General features: G+C 44.7%; 1 pseudogene; it reads right to left on the bottom strand.

Moving 5' to 3' along the window:
- Window positions 1-4,139: 4,139 nt before the first annotated feature.
- Window positions 4,140-7,026, bottom strand: part of LOC119429332 — an 8,746-nt pseudogene continuing 5,859 nt past the window's right edge.

The raw sequence follows: 7,026 nt of genomic DNA, 5'->3' as shown, positions 1-7,026 counted from the left end.
AACACCACCCACCTTTTTTGGCTGTCCCATTCAGACCACCACCCTCCTTTGTGGGCTGCATCCCATTCTTTAAAAAAAAAAAATTTACCCTTTCTTTATACAGATAGTCTCGAGTCATGAGATCTCATTTTCAAAAGAGACTGTTTTTTGGGAGCAGATGGTGGGGGTTAAGGGCCTTGCTCAGGAGCTCAGGGCAGGGCAAGTGAGGGTGGAGGCAGGTGTGGGTGTTTCACCTTTTCCACCTACATTTTGATGTTGACGGTACCGGGAGTTGAATCTGCAACTTTCTGGTCGCAGGCCCATTTTCTCTAACCTCTACACCCCCCCCCCCCACACACACACACACACACACCACCCCCATTCAGAACACCACCTTCTTTTTAGTTGGCCACATCCCATTTGTAACACAGCCGGCTGCATACCATTCAGAACACCACCTTTCTTTTAGTTGGCCACGTTCCAGTGAAAACACCACCCTTCTGCAGTTGGCCACATCCCATTCAGAACACTACCCTCCCTCAGCCGGCTGCATCCCATTCAAAACACTGAATTAGCTCAACTCATGCCTGCATTGTATGGAAGCCTGTAAAGGCCAGAAGTCTACCTGTTTCATGGAAGGTATTTTGACTGGAACAAGTAGAGAAAAGCACAGGGGTAAGAACATGGGCTGCATTCCATTCCTACAGCTGTGTACCCTTTGTTTTATAAAATGATTACAAGCAGAACTTCCTGTAAATGGAATGCAGCAGTCAGTGATACAGCTGTTTCTCTCTGTGAAAAGGGAAACTGTTGACACATCAGCAGAAATTCTGCCTTGTCATTGTTTTACTGACCAGCAGGGGGCTCACTGAGTCACAGCAGATCCAGTTTAAACAGTAAACACTGACCCAACAGGCTTTTATTTTGGTAACAGGAGCAAAGATGAAGATGTGACGGCACAGAGGCATAAAATTATCTGAAACTTACAGAAAAAACACATTTTCATAAAACAGGTGTGATTAATTTCAAGTGCTTGGACGCAGAAGGTGTCTCCATGTGGACACATTTCACAGTAAACTCTGGACATTTTACTCATCAGTCTGTGATTTTTACTATATTTATTAATTTTAGAAAAAAATCTGAAATGCTACTAAAACTAATGTTTAGTTTATTTCTGAGAAATTTATTTAATAAACAAAAGAAAATAAATTGCTTTTATTTTGAAGACTTGAGGTCTGATCCTGGTCTGGTTTCCTGTTTCTCCTCAGTGTTGGGTCTTCCTTCAGCTGATGAGTCCACTTCAGCAGGATTCTGAACCTCATCATGATGCACAAATGATGACAGTAACAGGAAGGTTTCTTACCGGGACCAAAGCACAGGTCCTGGACTAGTCACCTGCATAGACCAGGTTCAGGTGTTTGTCAGGATCTGATGCTCAGGTTCAGGTCCAGGTTTGATTCAAGTCTGTGTCATGTTTGTTTCACGTGTGGTTCAGGTTCCAGTCCAGGTTTGGGCCAGGTTAAGTCAAGATCTAGGTTTGGTTCAGATGTGGTTCAGGTCCTGGTCCAGGGGCCTCATATATGAAAGAGGGCGCAGCTCTGAGCGCACGTGAGGCTCCTCCCCTGACATGTCCTGCATATGAGCTTCTCCTCCGTGCACGTTGAAAATTTATGCAGGAAAATTAGGAATTTAACGGAGTGCGAGTCAGACACTGATCTGCCTGCGGCGCACTTCTGAGGCTGAGGCATTTACAGATCGGTTTATCACAGAACGGTAATCCCAGAGGAACTCAGGAGATTAGAAGAACTTACATTTATTAAACAGTTGATGTGAAGAAACGAGTCGCTGCGCATCAACCGAGTGTTTGAGCCGCGGCGTGTTTTGACGCTTGGACGCTGAACCAGCACCGACACGTCTCCTCTGTAACGCTGGGACCAGTTCAGCCCAGAGGGCCCTGGACTCTAATCAGATTAGAAACCATGCACCGTGTGTCAGCAGGCCGGTGCGATCCTCAGAAACACGCTGTCCTCCAGCAGCACCACAGCTGTCATTGTTCCACTACATGCATCCTTACGCAGCCATTGATGGCCAGTTGTCACGTCGACAGCAGGGGTGCCAGACTGTTTCAGCACGAGCTCCTTTTAATCTGACCGGGTCAAAGTGATCTACCTGCTATAAGGCCCCGTTTACACCAGGACAACGTCTGGAAACGTTAGTGGTTTTTCAGTGTTTATTGGGTAATAAACAAAAAAAACGAGGTTTACATGAAAACGCACTACAGTAGTCCCTCGTTTATCGCAGGGGATCCGTACCCTGAAGCCCCGCGGTAAGTGAAAAATTAAGGTTATTAAGGCGTTTTAAACCCTTCACACACTCTTGCAATATTCTAAACAATGTTTCTAAACTCTAAACTCTCTAACAGAGCACAGAATGTCATGATCTCAGCTCCCTGCCTCCGTTGCTCTCAGCCACCTGCAAGCGCGCTTGGCCACGCCCACTTCTCCGCTCTGCACAGAGAACAGCTGATCAGCTGCAGCAGGAAGTTTATCCTGCAGCTCTGGGCTGCACAAATGTGCATCAGGTGCTAAAAAATTTAAAATAATTTATTTAAAATAAAACGTCCATGCCGATCGTGCGGCTCATCCATCAATCAGCCAATTATGTGTCATGTCCAATCTTATTTTGAAAAACCCTGATAGAGCGAGTCCGTGATAAACGAACCTCGAAGTAGAGACGGACTACTGTAGTTTCCAAGTCAGTCGGGTTGCCAGATAAGAAACGATGAACTATAGTACTGTGGCTTTAAGATAGTATTTTGACCTAAACTGTCACATGTGCTGAGTAAAGATAAGATGAGGTGTGTATTGTGTTTGTTGACCTTGTGCACAGAAAAGGAGGGGGTAAATAAGACATTTTAAATTTATCTGGCAACCTTGACGGGCTCAGCTGCATTCATGGAGCATGCAGCGTCTGCATGACAGTTAGTCCAAGATGGAGAATCCACGAACGTCTCTTTGGAGCCTGGAGTTTATTAGTTTTGCTCCTACAAGCTGAAAAAGGCTGAGCAGCACAAAAACACTCTGCTCTCTGACATTTATTATAACTGTTATTTATTATAACTGTTATTTATCATTACTGTTATTTATAACTGTTATTTATTATAACTGTTATTTATCATTACTGTTATTTATAACTGTTATTTATTATAACTGTTATTTATTATAACTGTTGTTATTCATTATAACTGTTATTTATCATAACTGTTATTTATTATAACTGTTGTTATTCATTATAACTGTTATTTATCATAACTGTTATTTATCATAACTGTTATTTATTATAACTGTTATTTATTATAACTGTTGTTATTCATTATAACTGTTATTTATCATAACTGTTATTTATCATAACTGTTGTTATTTATTATAACTGTTGTTATTTATTGTAACCGTTATTTATTATAACCGTTGTTATTTATTATAACTGTTATTATTTATTATAACTGTTGTAATTTATTATAACTGTTGTTATTTATTATAACTGGTGTTATTTATAATAACTGTTGTTATTTATCATAACTGTTGTTATTTATTATAACTGTTATTTATCATAACTGTTGTTATTTATTATAACTGTTATTTATTATAACTGTTGTTATTTATTATAACTGTTATTATTTATTATAACTGTTGTTATTTATTATAACTGGTGTTATTTATTATAACTGTTATTTATTATAAGTCTTGTTAGAGCAGAAAAAGTTTGGACTGCAGCCGTCTGGAGTGTGCATGTGCCACTTAGTTCACACCTCCGTGGGGGGTTCCCCTGAACATCTCCACTCAGAGACCTGGACTCAGAAACCTTCAGTTTCAGAGAGGATGAGGATGTTGTCTGTAAATAAACGTTTCGTGTAAACGGGGCCTCAGACTGGCAGCCCTGTCTGTCAGTCAAGAGACACATTTCATAGATGATGATCGGCTGACGTCTGTTTTAACGCCATGAGATCTACCCAGAATACTTTGGAGATCAACGTACTGGGCACAGCTGAGCTGCACCTTGTCGATGTGAGGAGTCATCACACCACAGTGGTGTTGATCCAACACCGTTGTCTTCTCAGGGAGAGCGGATGCTCCTCTTAGTTGACAAACATTTGATGCTCATTTATCTGCGCTCCTCGCAGACGTGCGCTCACTGACGTGCGCTCACTGACGTGCGCTCACTGACGTGCGCTCACTGACGCCTGTTTACATCAACAGGTGACAAAAATATAAGAAACTTTAGGCTTTACACTGGAGGGAGGTGGAGTGGAGACAACGTTCACACATGAGGCCCCAGGTTTGGGTCAGGTTTGGTCCAGAAGAGAACATGGTTCCGGTCCAGTTTCCGGTCCAGGTTCTGGTCACAGTGATTTTACATTAAACTGAACGAGTTCAGAGTTTTTTCAGCTTCAGTTCAAAGTCAAAGTTTATATTTTTAAATAAAATCAGGTTTTTGGTTCCGTTGTTGACAGGACGTGACATCATCACTACGGGGTCACATGACATTCACAAAGAGGTCACTGGGGTTTCCTATGGCCATGCGGAAGGACTTTCGGGATATTTCAGGTTGGATTGATGAGAAGGCGTCTCGCTGACCTCGAGATGGCGGCGTGATGCCTTCGTCACCGTGGAGACCAGAGAAGGACGACGGGGATCTCTGAGCGCCGCTGTCACTCAGGGAGTCCAGCCCCCGGTCCTGGGAGCTCACTTCCTGTTTTGTCATCTCAGATTCCTTCTGTCCTCCTTCCTCCTTCTGATCGTCACTGGAATCTGATTGGCTGCTGCGACTTCCTGTATGACAAGAAAGGCATGACGTCATCACGTTGTCCAGCAGTGGATTGTAATTCTGACTCTCACGTGGCGGTGAGGTTCCTATGGTTAGGTTAGAAACACAAAGACAAAAGGTATGGTCACCTCCACTGTGCAGGGCTCCTCCTCCTCTGCCTCCCCCCTCACAGTCTGGCAGCTGGTGAAGGGGGGAGCTGTAGGGGTGAGGTACGGGGTACTGGTAAGGAAAGGCTGGTGGGTCAGCGTCGGATCCTCCTCCTCGACTGGAGCCCTCTTCATGGTCCAACAGAGTCATCGTGGACAGATCTAAGGATGGGAGGAGCAGCATCAGAGACATCCTCAAAAAAACAGAAAACCTGCAAAACAAGTCGTCACTTTAACCAAAGACGGTCAAGATCGTTCACTAAGAACTGTTTTTTTTTTTTTTACTTTTCAACAATAAATATCAGGAAACGACACAAAAACAAATAAAATGAACCAAGTTGTTGTTTAGTCCTTCGCCTCCACTCTGTGGTCCAGCAGGTTCTGCAGATGAGAGCCAAGGAAAGCTCGTGACCAGGGGCCTCGTGCACAAACACGTGGTGTACGTGTACGCCCTTTTTCATGAAAAACTTCAGATGTATCAAGAAATGAGCGTGGAAACGTGCGCAGCTCCATGCCAACTTCATGGCTGGCGCACGTTTCCATGGTTACTGGTCTGTTGGGAAACTGTTAATGATGTGAAAACTGTTGTTGCACACACCGGACACACGACAGTTAATACAGCCACGTGTGTGCAGGTAGATGAGTGGATATAAAAGCTGCACTAAGTGGTGCAGGTAATGCCTTGAACAACAACAGGTGTCGTCTTGTTACAGGACACACTGAATGAGAGCGTGCACGTAGAGACACAGGATGTTCTGGACCATGAGGACAACTGGATCATAAGCCAGGCCTTCCAAGGACAATTCTTTGGAACTGTGCTTGGAGCTGCGGCCGGTCTTGGAGAACGACACAACGAGGAGCCGTGCGCTGCCCGTGCACACACAGCTGCTGACCACACTGGGGCTCCTTTAGCAGCAGGGTCATACCAGAGGGAGCTGGCAGACCCGTCAGGACTGAGCTGAGCCATGCCAGCTGTGTGGGAAGATGATCCGTATGCCAACCAGGTACATCAAACTTCCTACAGCGCAGGTGAACAGACCATCGGTGACGCGCAGTTTGCAGCGACAGCCGGTTTTCCTGATGTGATCAAAGGTATGGACTGCACACACGCTGCTATAAAAGCACCATCTCAGGACGAATACCTTTCTGTTAACATTCAGTCAAAGTGCAAACTATATGTGATGTGAAGAGGAACGTGAGGTGGTGGTTCAACACGATTCATTCATTCTACTGAGCACGGTCGGAACAGACCAGCTGGCACGGTGTGGGATGGAGCTTCTTGGTTTCATTGTCCAACTTTTGTCTTCATTTCAGTGAGTGTGTTCTGCTCTGACCACACAGCATTTACAGCTGCAGACACATTGTCCCACTCACTCCTGTTGCGCGTGGCACTGACGCCAGAGGACAGCGAGACAAACAGAATGGTCTTACTAGACTCTACCTCATTTAGAAGCAGCTCCAACTCACATTCTGTGAAGTTCCTCCTGTCCCCATGTGCAGACCTGCTTTAAGACGGTGCAGAGAGGAGACTCCTCAGGTGCAGGGCAGATTTAAATCTATTTGCATATTTAAATGGACGCGTGTCGAGGGAGGAGTCAGAGATTCCCTCATGTGTGCTCAATTCCACGTTGATTGGGACGTACAAAAGAAGTGTGCCTGGATTCATGAGCACGGTTTCATACATCTGGATTCATCTGTGCGTACACCGTTTTATCAAATTAAGATTTTATGTTTCAGTAGGAAATCCACGCAACACTTTGTATGTGAGGCCCCTGGACTATGACTGCTACATGGACCCTGGTTGTTGTTTGGACCATGGTTGTTGTTTAGACCATGGTTGTTGTTTGGACCCTGGTGGTTGTTTAGACCCTGGTTGTTGTTTAGACCCTGGTTGTTGTTTGGACCCTGGTTGTTGTTGTTTGGACCCTGGCTGTTGTTTGGACCCTGGCTGTTGTTTGGACCCTGGTTGTTGTTTGGACCATGGTTGTTGTTTGGACCCTGGTTGTTGTTTGGACCCTGGTTGTTGTTGTTTGGACCCTGGCTGTTGTTTGGACCATGGTTGTTGTTTGGACCCTGG

This window comes from Nematolebias whitei, unplaced genomic scaffold, assembly GCF_014905685.2.
Source record: "Nematolebias whitei isolate Nwh7 unplaced genomic scaffold, NemWhi1 Nwh_scaf_495, whole genome shotgun sequence".
In the NCBI taxonomy this organism is placed as follows: domain Eukaryota; kingdom Metazoa; phylum Chordata; class Actinopteri; order Cyprinodontiformes; family Rivulidae; genus Nematolebias; species Nematolebias whitei.
This window is presented reverse-complemented; position numbering and strand designations above follow the sequence as displayed.